Below are 16411 nucleotides of genomic sequence, written 5' to 3'. Positions count from 1 at the left end.
TTGAACCAATTTGGAAACCCTTCCTCCTCTTGATTCTCCACAGGGCTTTGTTGCAGACCTTCAATAATGAGAGGTAAGACACATGTCAGTGATATGAGAAGACTTGACTGTCCCAGGGAAGCATGGCTATCAACTTCTGTAGGAGGGGAACCAAAATCAAATCTAACTTAGGGTCCCTAATCGCCTTGAGCTGATACTACTCCCATCTCAAGTGGAAATGCACTTTAATGGAAGTTGTCAAAAAATAACTGAGTTTGAGCTTGTCTGTTGTTACTATTGCACTGTAATGCACTGTACATTTTTTTTATATTTGATAAAACATTCAGCCCATATTCAGTCAGCAAAACAAGCTTTTTAAAATTCTAACAAAATGAGGCATCAAAGAATTAACTGACAGATTGATTATCAAAATACTTGTTAGTTGCAGCTCTAAAATCAGTACTCAAAACACATGTAACAGCCTTTACATCATTTGCTTGAATAGTGTAGGCTCACAAGAATAATACATTAGGGCGGCAGCAGTGGTGCAAGCCTCCACAGTCGCACCCGGACTACCACCATGACAAGTAACCTAAATACCTGTGGGAAACACTGGTCGGGATAGGTGTCAAAGCACGCTAAAAGTTGAACATTTTGGAGAGCCCCTTTAACATGTCCAGTAAATAATGCATGAAATATACCAAAAGCTTGATTATTAAAAATGTCTTGTGTTTCTAGTTCCGACAGTGCAGCAATATCTAACATGTAATCTAACAATTCCACAACAACTACCTAATACACACAAATCTAAGTAAAGGAATGGGATGAGAATATATACATATAAATATATGGATGAGCAATGACAGAGCGGCATAGGTTGTACGTAACAAGAACATTTCCCAGGACGTAGACATATCTGATATGGGCAGAAAGCTTAAATTCTTGATAATCTAACGTCACTGTCTAATTTACAATTACTGTTATAGTGAAAAAAGACCATGCTATTGTTTGAGGAGAGTGCACAGTTATGAATTTCAATATGTGTTAATAAACCAATTAGGCACATTAGGGCAGTCTTGATACAACACTTTGAACATAAATGCAATGGTTCATTGAATCAGTCTATATCTTTGCGCATACACTGCTGCCATCTAGTGGCCAACATCTAAATTGTGCCTAACCTGGAATATTACATTTTGCCTTTCAAAGATGATGGAACAAAATGTTTTATTATCTTTTACCAGTGTCGAATTCTCCTACATTAATTTCACATTTCCACAAACTTCAAAGTGTTTCCATTCAAATGGTATCAAGAATATGCATATCCTTGCTTTAGGTCCTGAGCTACCCTCAGGGTTTCGTTGGGATGGAATAGAAAATATGGAGCTGTACAACGTGACAGTCGTGAGTAGGCTACAGGATTGGAGGATTCTAAATTGTTTGCTTTCATTAGACAACTTTGATACAATATTTCTGTAAATCAATGATATTTATTCCCATAGTAATTCATTGTGGATCCATAACTAAATCAACATCTGCATTTTGAAAGAGTATTTTTTATCAACGAAATGTGTTTATTAGACTAATGTGCAGTCTACAATACATACTGTAGTAAACATGGGAAAGTGCCTAATTCCTTACTCAACACTAGTGAGACTCATTTCGCCTACGGTAGGCCTACAATATATCGAAAAGTATTTGTTTCAATCACGTGACTCTCCAATAATTACATTAAGAGGGTTGGAGGACTCTAAATTAATAAATAAGGGGCATTTTCCATTTTCCATTCTCAGATATTCTCACAGATCCTAAGGGACTTTTATATAATTCTAAATTAATTAAGAAAAATAATTGCTTTGTTTTTAAAAGTAACAATATTTTGGAGATTTCGTTTTCATTTAACCTAGAGTGAGCGAGAAAAAGGAAATGATTGAACATGGGGTGAGACATTCTCTTTAATTTGTAAATAAGCCAGTTTGTTAATTAGAATATTTGTTGGGGGAAAAACCTAACTTGATTATTTAGCAGACATCACTTACTTATATTTCAGTCACCACAACCTGTTATGGATAGGGGGCAGTATTTTCACGGCCGGATAAAAAACGTACCCGATTTAATCTGTTTATTACTCCTGCCCAGAAACTAGAATATGCATATAATTGTTTGATTTGGATAGAAAACACCCTAACGTTTCTAAAACTGTTTGAATGGTGTCTGTGAGTATAACAGAACTCATATGGCAGGCCAAAACCTGAGAAGATTCCAAACAGGAAGTGCCCTCTCTGACCATTTCTTGGCCTTCTTTAGCCTCTTTATTGAAAACAGAGGATCTCTGCTGTAACGTGACACTTTCTAAGGCTCCCATAGGCTCTCAGAAGGCGCCAGAACGTTGAATGATGACTCTGCAGTCACTGGCTGAAAAACAGTAACGCATTTGGATAGTGGTCGATCTGAGAACAATGAGACGGGCGTGCACGTGAAGAGTCCATTTTACATTTTCAGTCTTTGAACGAAAACGACGTCCCCGGTCGGAATATTATCGCTATTTTACGAGATTTTAAACAGCGTTTGACATGCTTCGAAGTACGGTAATGGAATATTTTGAATTTTTTTTTCACGATACGCGTCGATGCGTCACCCTTCGTTACCCTTCGGATAGTGTTTTGAACGCACGAACAAAACGCCGCTATTTGGATATAACTATGGATTATTTGGAACCAAACCAACATGTGTTGTTGAAGTAGAAGTCCTGGGAGTGCATTCTGACGAAGAACAGCAAAGGTAATCCAATTTTTCTTATAGTAAATCTGAGTTTGGTGAGTACCAAACTTGGTGGGTGTCAAAATAGCTAGCCTGTGATGGCCGGGCTATCTACTCAGAATATTGCAAAATGTGCTTTCACCGAAAAGCTATTTTAAAATCGGACATGGCGATTGCATAAAGGAGGTCTGTATCTATAATTCTTAAAATAATAATGTTTTTTGTGAACGTTTATCGTGAGTAATTTAGTAAATTCACCGGAAGTGTTCGGTGGGAATGCTAGTTCTGAACGTCACATGCTAATGTAAAAAGTTGGTTTTTGATATAAATATGAACTTGATAGAACAAAACATGCATGTATTGTATAACATAATGTCCTAGGAGTGTCATCTGATGAAGATCATCAAAGGTTAGTGCTGCATTTAGCTGTGGTTTTGGTTTTTGTGACATTATATGCTAGCTTGAATAATGGGTGTCTGATTATTTCTGGCTGGGTACTCTCCTGACATAATCTAATGTTTTGCTTTCGTTGTAAAGCCTTTTTGAAATCGGACAGTGTGGTTAGATAAAGGAGAGTCTTGTCTTTAAAATGGTGTAAAATAGTCATATGTTTGAAAAATGGAAGTTTTCGGATTTTCGAGGACTTTGTAATTCGCGCCACGCCCTATCATTGGATATTGGAGCGGTGTTCCACTAGCGGAACATCTAGATGTAAGAAGTTAAGAATTAAACATTTTCGTTGCTCAATGCTTGTTTCAGAGCAGCGCGAAGCGGTCCACAGCGGGAAGGCTATGTATTCTGTGCCTACTCCTGGTATCTCTCTTCGGTTACACATCCTTGGAATAGCAGAGCAGCATAACGGTATGGGCGGCCCAGGCTCTGCCTGGAGAACAGTTGGTCAAGTTCTGTTGTCAGAAGAGGAATGGAAATGTCAGGGTGAACCGAAGACCTGACGAACCCGCTACATATGTTCACAGGTGTGCCTGGCATGGATTGTGACTCCATCTCAATCCTCACCCTTTTCAACGAGTGAGTGAGTCAATGATTCTAATGATTTGTCTGGCAATCAAAGAACTTAGCGTCCTGCAGGCCCAGGCATGGATCAAAGCTGCCGAGACATTCAATAACGTCATCTTCACAGATGAATCAACCGTGGTCCTTGGGTAATTTTCTCAAAATTGCTACAGAAAAAAAGGAAGAAGATCAAGAAGATTAATGAAAGCATAAAGATGTTGATGAAGAAATGCTGTTTTGAGTTAGTAATGTAGCACTTTAGAGTACTTAAGCATCGAATATATTGCAAATTGAGTGATTTTCACAACAGTAGCCGGCTGTAAAAAGTATATTGTCCTGCTAATAGGAAACATTTGCATGATGGGCTACATTCTTTCTTGTAACCACAATGTCACACATAATTTGTACCTACCTTTCCAATTACTTTTAGAGTTTGGGATTTACAAATGTGCGCTTTTAATTATTAGTAACACTGTTTTAGTTTGAACGTGCAGACTTTTTTTCTTTAAATGATTGTTTTATGTAGGATGCTACATTTTTGACCAGTTGCAATTGTAAGTCGGCCTAATACAAAAACAATCCTACTTCTATTAGGCTGTTAAGCCTCATAGCCTACCTCAGCCAGTTAAGTTGTTTTATGTAGGTCTAGGCTCCGAATAGATAGGCTCCAATTAAGCCATCTTGTTGTTTGTAAAGTCAATTTAAAAAGAAGATAATTGTTGAAATTGATTGCTCGACTTTTGTTTTCTCCATCTGTTGGTGTGCAACACTTGCATAACTAGTGCGTATCTCTCATGTCGCACATCAATTGAAACATATTGTCTTTCTCTGCAGAGTAAGATTATTGTATTTGGCGTGGAGAAAGTGTCCACTTTTCGCCGGGATTGTAGGCCTGTTGAGGGATAGCTCTAGTGTAAATCCTTGTAATATGGATATCTTCCATACAGGGTTCTAGCGTGATCTGCCCAGAAGAGTGTAGCCTACTGCCTCTAGAAATATTATGACTATGAGGGCAGTTTCTAATTAGCAAAGCTGGTCTCATGAATTGAAAAGAGTTATGGAATATTAAAACACTGTTGTCTTAACCTTTGTAATCTTCAACCTACACGTTAACTATCTGGCTAGATGGTTTTTGTATTTTTCCTGGCATTAGCTAAAATTGCAATGTTATCCCACCAACCTTATGATCTGCTTCAGACCGCTTGCGTTCTGCCTAAGCAGCTTAGCTACAATGCTTGAGCTAGTCCCACGGTTGATCCGAGCCGTAGACCCTCTGCATTACTGTGACTCCATTGTCTTAAACCTAAGCATGGGTACACTGAAAATGTTTGACAACTAGCGGAGGCTCCTCAGAGGAGAGTGAATTTCATAAAAATAGTGAAACATTAAATTGATCCTTTTTAGATATATGTTTTAAAAAAAAATTCAGAACATTAACCGTGTGTAGGTAGATACATGTGTAGGTAAAAATGATTTGTTGCAAGTTGGGAAGGGGGGGGGGCTTCACACCTAGCTTGACTATTAAACAATTCTTTAGTAAAGGATGAATAGTCTATTGTTCAGCTAATAGCCCATCCTGCTAGCTTGTGAAAAACTAATAATAATATTTTTCCCCTTTCCACATGTTAAAGATTCCAATTGATAAAGTGTTTTTAGCCACATTTGGCCCCAACCCCAATTAATACATTTGGGCACAGTTGATAGCATGCTGGTCTTCGGGCTAGAATGTTGAGGGTTCGAAACCTGCTCCCTGCATGTTTCATTACATTATTATGCCGGTCTCAGAGAAAACAGCCTGGATTGTTACTCCCATCTGGTTCCTCGCTCTCTTCCACGCGCCATTCAGCACGCTTGTGGGTGTGCTGGCAGAATGTACTGTTTTTTATTCTGTATATATCAATTACAAAGCAGCCTTTACTTAAATCATGTTTCTAGCCTATTACATAGTTGCAATGTGTATTCATTGATGTCCCAGGAGCAGGAGTGGTGAACACTGTTGAAGTGTGTTGTTGTAATACATACTTGCAGACACAGCATCATTCACAGAATGGAGTTTGATACACCTGGTATTGGATATGACAGAAGAAAAAAAACTTGCTAAATAGCGATTTTTGTAAATTAACTTCATGACAAAACAAAATGCACAATTAGTGGTCTCTACATTAACTAACATATTCCTTTCAATTATACATGTTTTGCTTGACTCGTTATGACGTTATAACACTTACATTTGCTTCCCCCGTAATGTTTTGTCAGCCATCTTTGCTGAAGAACGTCACCAGGGAGCGGTGGCCCACGTCAAATTCGTCATTGGAACAACTCGATATGTTAGGTCATATAAAAACCTTAGGACCCAAATGCATAATGAGTGCTCTAACTCCCCCTTGTGGTGGTCTGGAGTAATGAAGCCGTGACACTGGGTACCTCTAAGTCCCACGGTGTAAGCTCACAACTTTAAAGGAGGAACGACTGTAGGAGGCAGCAGCCTCTCTGTGTTTATGATGGCTGTTTAACAGTCTGATGACCTTAGAAGATAGAAGCTGTTTTTCAGTCTCTCTGTCCCAGCCTTGATGCACCTGTACTGACCTTGCCTTCTGGATGGTAGCGGGGTGAACAGGCAGTGGCTTAGTTGGTTGTTGTCCTTGAATGTCTTTTTGGCCTTCCTGTGACATCGGGTGCTGTAGGTGTCCTGGAGGGCAGGTAGTTTGTCCCCGGTGATGTGTTGCACCACCCTCTGGAGAGCCCTGTGGTTGAGGGCGGTGCAATTGCCATACCAGCCCTTGATACAGCCCGCAGGATGCTCTTATTTGTGCATCTGTAAAAGTTTGTGAGGGCTGGTTAGAGCAGGGATTCCCAACTACTAGACCGTGGACCGGCCTGCCCTTTTTATTGTTTATAGCCTGGCTGAAGCGCAGATCTGTGATACACACAAACAGGTCGGATAACCATTCTTTCCTCCGGGTATTCAAAACACAAACAATCAAGCTGGATTTAGGGCCTACCTAATAACACTTGTAAAACATGGGTGAGCCATTGATCTGTTTGGTATGAGATGTGTTCACTGACCCGTATTCAGTAATGTCCAAGTGCAACAGCACTACTTGTGTGCTGAACAGGTATTTTCCATGAACTGCCCTGCATGCGTATTACCTGTGTCTTAGGTTTAGTATGAATGGGTCTGACATGAGTTAAACCCAGTTAAAATATACAGGGTAAAACCCTGGTTCTTGGTGTGAAAGGAGTATAGGTATTTGCCTGGGGCCAGTCTCCAACCACCCTCTGATCAATTTATTTTTGCCGCACTCCTGAAGTGAAATATGAACTGAAGCTTACTTACAAATGTTCTACCTACTAGCTAGCACTTTGAAGTGTCAATATTTCAGAATCGTTACATAAAAAATATCAAAGAGCCAACAAAGTCTGGTGCTTGGTTGGGTAAGATATTTTACTTTCTCCCAAACATAATTGTTTTAATGTTTCTACTGGAACCAAAAATGATGATGAATCAATGAATACTTACCATCTATGAGAGGTATATCATAATTTACAGCGAACAGTTGATTCCTATACCTCTTGCTTAGGGATCTCAACATTCATTCTAGCTGTGGTTATTACAAGTGCAACACTGCATAATGCTTCTAAGGCCAATTATATTAATACATCAGGTATTACTGTAGGAATGCATACGTAATTACAGATATATTATCACATAGGCGCTATTACTGTATGTCTACATTGTATAGAATGTTTGTAGTATTAGGTTATTACTTATGTGGAAATTAGGATATCACTTCTTAAGTAACTACGATGTTTGTAACAACTTCAAATGAGCTAGCTAGAGCTATGGCATAAAACTAGATAGCAAGCTAAAGCAGCCAGCTTGTCTAGCTAACAGTAACTGGCTCCCAAGTGGCGCAACGGTCTAAGGCACTGCATCTCAGTGTGAGGCATCACTACAGACACGCTGGTTTGAATCCAGGCTGTGTCACAACCATTTGTTTTTGCTGACAATATATCACTTAGCACATGAGCCATGTTCAATTCACAATCGTTGGGTCTGGTAAAAACAGTACTGGATTTGGGCACACACGTTAAGAGTTGAAATTTGTATCCAGCTGGAAATTGTAGACATTTTTGTGAAATACCCACGTGCAGGAAATTGTTACTTAGCAACAACAAAAGACGTTCAATTGTTCTCATGTTGTTGAACGACATCAATGACAAAAGTGCAGTGACAGTCAACGTTGACCAAGGACAACCAAGGTACATAGATAGTAAGATATTAATGTAGATAAAATGTTGAATTGAATTAGTCTTAATAATCAGTGGATTTCATGTGACATGGCACCATATGTGGGACCATCTCGTTCTCTTGGTCCCAGCCTGTCGTTAGCAACACGTTAGCTAAGGACTAAGTGACACAGGTAGAATTTAGCTGGTTTACATGAACAGCAGCTAGGCAGTTCTATTTAGCAAATTATATTATCTTAACTTGGTTTATTATCGAGCTAACATTGGTTATGCAACTGTCAGCTAACTTTTTCATGGCTAGCTAACTACAGTAAGTAGCTAGCTAATTACATTATAATAGCAGTAGCTAGGAGCCTGGCTATAGCTTGGCCATGTATAGCCATTTGCCATGTTTAACCTCGCTATAGCTTGGCCATGTGTACCCGAATAGAAGCCCACTTAACCCTCCTGCTGTGTTCTGGTCAAATTGGACCGATTTACATGTTTCCTCTCTGAAAAATGTAGGTCATTTAATCTGATTGTCATAAAGTTCCATGATTTTGTCAACACAGGGCATCTGAACACACAAAATACATTTTGATGATTTTCATTCAATTTTGGGTGTTTTATTTAACTTCTGTACATCTGTGGTGTTCCTGGTCAAAAATGACCGGTCATTAGAAATTAATGGGTGAGATTACAATTAGTGTATAAAACTGAGTTCAGGCACATCAGATAGACACACTTCCTCTCCCAGACCCCCACATGCATGTGTGTTGGAGCGGACATACACACCTCACTCCCCTTCGTGGTTTCTATGGCAACACCCATGGGAACCTTTCCTCAATAGAATCTTTCCCCCACCGGAACCACACCTGTTGGTATTCTCACAAACAATCGCAACATTGTTTCAATAACAGCTCTGGAATATAAAGCTTTTTTGAGGACTTGCTCACAATTCATTCTGAGGCAGCACAATGACCAAACGATACACTGTATGTGAGGCTCTTGATCACATCTTTGATCATGACACTGGTGAGGAGGAGAGAGTCCTTGTTAAACTTTGACACAAAGTAGTCTGTGATAAATAGCACAATATGTTTCATTTGAGTATTTGTTATAGTCAAAAAAATCCATATATGTTTTTTTACTCAAAAACAAGTTGTATGAGCTCAGGTCAATGAGGCCTACAGGCCATAAATAGCAAATAGAAGTTCAAAACTTGATAAAATGTTGATAAAAATATGTATTATTATGGATTTATAATCAGCTATAATGGGGCGGTCATTTTGGACCGGGAACACATCATTAATTAACACGAAAGGAACAAACCAGGAGGGTTAAATAGTCTGGATCTAATTTAAATACCCTTCATAGGGCGGTGCACAATTGGCCCAGTGTCGTCCGGGTTTGGCCGGTGTAGGCCATCATTGTAAATAAGAGTTTGTTCTTAACTGATCTGCCTAGTTAAAATAAGGTTAAATAAAACATAAAAATAAAAATGTCAGCAAATGGTTTGGCTAAGCTAACCTTAGCTAGCACCACACTGACAGTAGACTAGCCTAGCGAGTAAAATTAGCCTTAGTTAGCTTATTAACTGAGGTTGCTAGCCTTAGCTAGCTAGCTAACAGTCATGGCCAAAAGTTATGAGAATGACACAAATATTAATTTTCACAAAGTCTGCTGCTTCAGTGTCTTTAGATATTTTTGTCAGATGTTACCATGGAATACTGAAGTATAATTACAAGCATTTCATAAGTGTCAAAGGCTTTTATTGACAATTACATGAAGTTGATGCAAAGAGTCAATATTTGCAGTGTTGGCCCTTCTTTTTCAAGACCTTTGCAATCCGCCTTGGCATGCTGTCAATTAACTTCTGGGCCACATCCTGACTGATGGCAGCCCATTCTTGCATAATCAATGCTTGGAGTTAGTCAGAATTTGTGGATTTTTGTATGTCCACCCTTCTCTTGAGGATTGACCACAAGTTCTCAATGGGATTAAGGTCTGGGGAGTTTCCTGGCCATAGACCCAAAATATCAATGTTTTGTTCCCAGAGCCACTTAGTTATCACTTTTGACTTATGGCAAGGTGCTCCATCATGCTGGAAAAGGCATTGTTCATCACCAAACTGTTCCTGGATGGTTAGGAGAAGTTGCTCTCGGAGGATGTGTTGGTACCATTCTTTATTCATGGCTGTGTTCTTAGGCAAAATTGTGAGTGAGCCCACTCCCTTGGCTGAGAAGCAACCCCACACATGAATGGTCTCAGGATGCTTTACTGTTGGCATGACACAGGACTGATGGTAGCGCTCACCTTGTCTTCTCCGGACAAGCTTTTTTCCGGATGCCCCAAACAATCGGAAAGGGGATTCATCCCAGAAAATGACTTTACCCCAGTCCTCAGCTGTCCAATCCCTGTACCTTTTGCAGAATATCAGTCTTTCCATTATGTTTTTCCTGGAGAGAAGTGGCTTCTTTGCTGCCCTTCTTGTCAGTAGAAACCACATTTGATTAAGTCAGCCATATCAGCAATCAGCATTGAGGCTGAATTAACTATTTCGCTGCCAGACAAGGCTCCGCTGATAGCCAGGTGTAGCAGTAGTAAGGATTCAGTCCATGGTGCTGAAAAGAAAGCTCTGCTGTTGGGACAACTTTATATAGGCCCTAACAGTTTGTGGGCACCGTATGTCACCGTTATAGTGCAATTCATGTACAGTCATGGCCAAAAGTTTTGAGAATGACACAAATATTAATTTTCACAAAGTCTGCTGCCTCAGTTTGTATGATGGCAATTGCATATACTCCAGAATGTTATGAAGAGTGATCAGATGAATTGCAATTAATTGCAAAGTCCCTCTTTGCCATACAAATGAACTGAATCCACAAAAAACATTTCCACTGAATTTCAGCCATGATTCTCTTGTTAACACAGATGACTGTTGACGAGGACAAGGCTGGAGATCCCTCTGTCATGCTGATTGAGTTCGAATAACAGACTGGAAGCTTCAACAGGAGGGTGGTGCTTGGAATCATTGTTCTTCCTCTGTAAAATATGATTACCTGCAAAGAAACAAATGCCGTCATCATTGCTTTGCACAAAAAGGGCTTCACAGACAAGGATATTGCTTCCAGTAAGATTGCTCCTAAATCAACCATTTATCAGATCATAAAGACCTTCAAAGAGAGTGGTTCAATTGTTGTGAAGAAGGCTTCAGGGCGCCCAAAAAAGTCCAGCAAGCGCCAGGTCCATCTCCTTAAGTTGATTCCGCTGCGGGATCGGGGCACCACCAGTACAGAGCTTGCTCAGGAATGGCAGCAGGCAGGTGTGAGTGCATCTGCACGCACAGTGAGGCGAAGACTTTTAGAGGATGGCCTGGTGTCAAATAGTCATATGTTTGAAAAATGTATGTTTTTGCATTTTTTGGGTATGTGCAATTCGTGCCACTCTATACCATTTGATATTGGTGAGGCAATCCGCTAGCGGAACATCTGTCCCTAACAGGTTAAAATAGGTCACCTACCCTGTATGACAGGTTGCCACTGGTCTTAAGCCCCACCTGTTTAGCTATGTTTTGTTGTTGCCTGTTTTGCATGTTATTTTGGCATTAATCCGTGTCACATATCAGTTTGTAAACAATGTAAAAAATACAAACATTTGGTCCCTTTCACCCTGCCGTTCTGACTTGGTGGGGCACATGTAGTCTATAACCTGTTTTAGAGAAATGTAATCATTGAATATTGTAAGAGCTTTCATTGTCTGCTTACATGCCTCCATTATTTATGCTACGGTTCTGACTTGGTGTAGAGGGAGAATATTGTAAAAATGTTCTCAATTCTGTTGCTGTAAATTACAAAAGTGCTGAACAAATAGTTAATTTGACTACGTTCGTCCTAGGTCGCTCATTAATGTCTTAATTGAAATTATGGATTGCCTCTCATCTGCTCGTCGTCCCCTTATACCATAGTTTGCACACCTAATTGACACTATTTTAAAGACAAGACTCTCCTTTATCTAACCACATTGTCCGATTTCAAAAAGGCTTTACAACGAAAGCAAAACATTAGATTATGTCAGGAGAGTACCCAGCCAGAAATAATCACACACCCATATTTCAAGCTAGAATATATGTCACAAAAACCCAAACCACAGCTAAATGCAGCACTAACCTTTGATGATCTTCATCAGATGACAACCCTAGGACATTATGTTATACAATGCATGCATGTTTTGTTCAATCAAGTTCATATTTATATCAAAAACCAGCTTTTTTACATTAGCATGTGACGTTCAGAACTAGCATACCCACCGAAAACTTCCGGTGAATTTACTAAATTACTCACGATAAACGTTCACAAAAAACATAACAATTATTTTAAGAATTATAGATACAGAACTTCTTTATGCAATCGCCATGTCCGATTTTAAAATAGCTTTTCGGTGAAAGCACATTTTGTAATATTCAGACTAAATAGGCTAGCCCGTGAGGGCTGGGCTATTTAGACACCCAGCAAGTTTAGCACTCACCAAACTCAGATTTACTATAAGAAAAATGTTATTACCTTTGCTGTCTTCGTCAGAATGCACTCCCAGGACTTCTACTTCAATAACAAATGTTGGTTTGGTCCCAAATAATCCATAGTTATATCCAAACAGCGGTGTTTTGTTCGTGCGTTCAAGACACTATCCGAATGGTAAAGAAGGGTTACGAGCACAACGCATTTCGTGACAAAAAAATTCAAAATATTCCATTACCGTACTTCGAAGCATGTCAACCGCTGTTTAAAAAAGCGAGAAAATTAGGGCCTTCCTCTAACAACGCCTGGTATAGAGGTCCTGGATGGCAGGCAGCTCGGCCCCAGTGATGTATTGTGCTGCACACGCTACCCCCTGTAGCGCCCTTGTGGTCGGATGCCAAGCAATGGCCATACCAAGCGCTGATGCTCTCAAAAGTGCAGCTGCAGGCATTTTTGAGTTTCTGAGGGCCCATGCCAAATCCGTGTTGATAGTCAGCGTGGTGAATGTGTTGTTGCCTACCTTCACCACCTAGGGGTGGATTTGAAGGATTTGTTGGCATAGAAATGTACCTGGCTAAAAGGTGAGACACTTTGTATGACCGGTTATCCCAAGTTGAACTCAGAGTTGAGCAAAGATACCTCGCTAAGTCCTCAAACCTGCTTCGTAGTAAAGGGCTCTGGTGACCAACTGCCATTAAATTACTGGAAATACACAGTATTAACAGTGCAGCACTTGATTATCACAAGCTCTTACAAAGATTGAAGAACTGGGAGTGAACAATTTAGGAACTTAAAGGCCCACATCAGAGAAAGTTGACGCTCCTATTTAGAGTAATTCCTGCACAAAAACGGAGATTCTCATTTAGGTTCCGCCTCGAAGACTGACGCAGGCTGCTAATACATATTCAGGAATTGGGGTGGGAACGTTGTGGTGATTTCCACGTGAAGCAGAGAAATAACAACCATTAAGGCACTGACTGACAGCTGTCATTGTAACTAGCTTGCACGCTTACCTTAGCTAGCTAATGAAAGTTATGTGAGAACCATTTCAGTTAAAACAGTAAGTCAGGTGAAAATTATTATTTCAGAAAAAGACAACCAGCCTACCTGTCTAGATAGGAGTCTCAGCTAAACCCTGCCTGTACAAGCTGTTGACATGCTGATGGTTGACTTTTGTCTGACTCGTGCCATTTGAAAATTTGAGTGAAACTGTGTCAGATTCCTGACATCATTACTATTTGGACATGCACACAGACATTCTCAAAAAGCTACACTACATATGGACACCCCACACAGACATTATCAAAAAGCTACACTACATATGGACACCCCTTCGAATGAGTGGATTTGGCAATTTCAGCCTCACCCATTGCTGACAGGTGCAATCTCCATAGACAAATATTTGCAGTAGAACGGCCTGTACTGAAGAGCTCAGTGACTTTCAACGTGGCACCGTCATAGGAAGCCAACTTTCCAACAAGTCAGTTTGTAAATTTCTGCCCTGCTAAAGCTGGCCCGGTCAACTGTACGTGCTGTTATTGTGAAGTGGAAACATCTAGGAGCAACAATGGCTTAACCGCGAAGTAGTGGGCCACAAAAGCTCACAGAATGGGACCGCCGAGCGCTGAAGCGCGTTGCACATCTGTCCTCGGTTGCAACACTCACTTCCAAGTTCCAAACTGTCTCTGGAAGCAACGTCAGCACAATAAGTGTTTGGAGCTTCATGAAATGGGTTTCCAAGGCTGAGCAGCTGCGCACCAGCCTAAGATCACCATGTGCAATGCCAAGCGTCGGCTGGAGTGGTGTAAAGCTGGCCGCCATGGAACTCTGGAGCTGTGAAAACGTGTTCTCTGGAGTGATGAATCACACATCACCATCTGGCAGTCCGACAGACGAATCTGCGTTTGACAGATTACAACCTGTAATTGAAATTGATTTTTATTTGGAGTTCATGTAAAGGACATACACAAAATATTCCAAATTGGTGAAGTAAAATGAAAAAAATAACTTGTTTAAAAAAAAATATACATTTTAAATCAGAAAAGTGTGCGTGCATATGTATTCACCCCCTTTGCTATGAAACCCCTAAATAAGGTCTGGTGCAATCAATTACTTTCAGAATTCACAACATTATTCGTTAAATAAAGTCCACGTGTGTGCAATATAAGTGTCACATGATCTGTCATCAGATCTCAGTATATTTACACCTGTTCTGAAAGGCACCCGAGTCCACAACACCACTAAGCAAGGCGCACCACCAAGCAAGCGGCACCATGAAGACCAAGGAGCTCTCCAAACAGGTCAGGGACAAATATATAAAAAAATTCTGAAACTTTGAACATCCCACAGACCACCATTAAATCTATTATTAACAAATGGAAAGAATATGGCACCACAACAAACCTGCCAAGAGAGGGTCGACCACCAAAACTCACGGACCAGGCAAGGAGGGCATTAATCAGAGAAACAAAGAGACCAAAGATAACCCTAAAGGAGATGCAAAGCGCCACACCGGAGATTGGAGTATGTGCCCACTTTAAGCCGTACACTCCACAGAGCAGGGCTTTACGGAAGAGTGGCCAGAAAAAGGCCATTGCTTAAAGAAAAAAATAAGCAGGCACGTTTGGTGTTCGCCAAAAGGCATGTGGGATACTCCCCAAACATATGGAAGAAGGTACTCTGGTCAGATGAGACTAAAATGTAGCTATTTGGCCATCAAGGAAAATGCTATATCTGGCGCAAACCCAACACCTTTCATAACCCCGAGAACACCATCCTCACAGTGAAGCATGGTGGTGGCAGCATCATGCTGTGGGGATGTTTTTCATCGGCAGGGACTGGAAAACTGGTCAGAATTGAAGAAATGATGGATGGAGCTAAATACAGGGAAATTCTTGAGGGAAACCTGTTTCAGTCTTCCAGTGATTTGAGACTGGGACAGAGGTTCACCTTCCAGCAGGACAATGCCCCTAAGCATACTGCTAAAGCAATACTTGAGTGGTTTAAGGGGAAACATTTCAATGTCTTGGAATGGCCTAGTCAAAGCCCAGACCTAAATCCAATTGAGAATCTGTGGTACGACTTTATGATTGCTATACACCAGCGGAAGCCATCCAACTTGAAGGAGCTGGAGCACTTTTGCCTTGAAGAATGGGCAAAAATCCCAATGGCTAGATTTGCCAAGCTTATAGAGACATACCCCAAGAGACTTGCAGCTGTAATTGCTGCAAAAGGTGGCTCTACAAAGTATTGACTTCGGGGTGGTGAATAGTTTTGCACTCTCAAGTTTTCTGTTTCTTTGTCTTATTTCTCGTTTTTTTTTCACAATAAAAAATATTTAGCATCTTCAAAGTGGTAGGCATGTTGTGTAAATCAAATTATACAAACCCCCCCCCAAAAAATATATATTTTAATTCCAGGTTATAAGGCAACAAAATAGGAAAAATTCCAAGGGGGGTGAATACTTTCACAAGCCACTGTACACATGGTTAGCAGATGTTGATGCGAGTGTAGCAAAATGCTTGTGCTAGTTCCGACAGTGCAGTAATATCTAACAAGTAATCGAACAAATTCAAAACTAACTTATACACACAATGTAAGAGGATGGAATAAGAATATGTACATATAAACATATGGATGCGCGATGGCTGTGCATGATAGGCAAGATGCAATAGATGGTGTAAAATACAATATATACACATGAGATGAGTAATGTTGTCACGATTGTCGTAAGGAGTGGACCAAAACACAGCGGGAAAATGTATACTCATCTTCTTTTTTTTTATTTGAAGAAGGAAAACTAAATAAACACGTATACAAAACAAACGACTCCAAACAGTCCCGTCAGGTGCAACAAACACTAAACCAGGAAATAACTACCCACAAACCCCCATAGAACAAACACCCCTATA

Source organism: Salmo trutta, chromosome 2, assembly GCF_901001165.1.
Source record: "Salmo trutta chromosome 2, fSalTru1.1, whole genome shotgun sequence".
In the NCBI taxonomy this organism is placed as follows: Eukaryota; Metazoa; Chordata; class Actinopteri; order Salmoniformes; family Salmonidae; genus Salmo; species Salmo trutta.
This window is presented reverse-complemented; position numbering follows the sequence as displayed.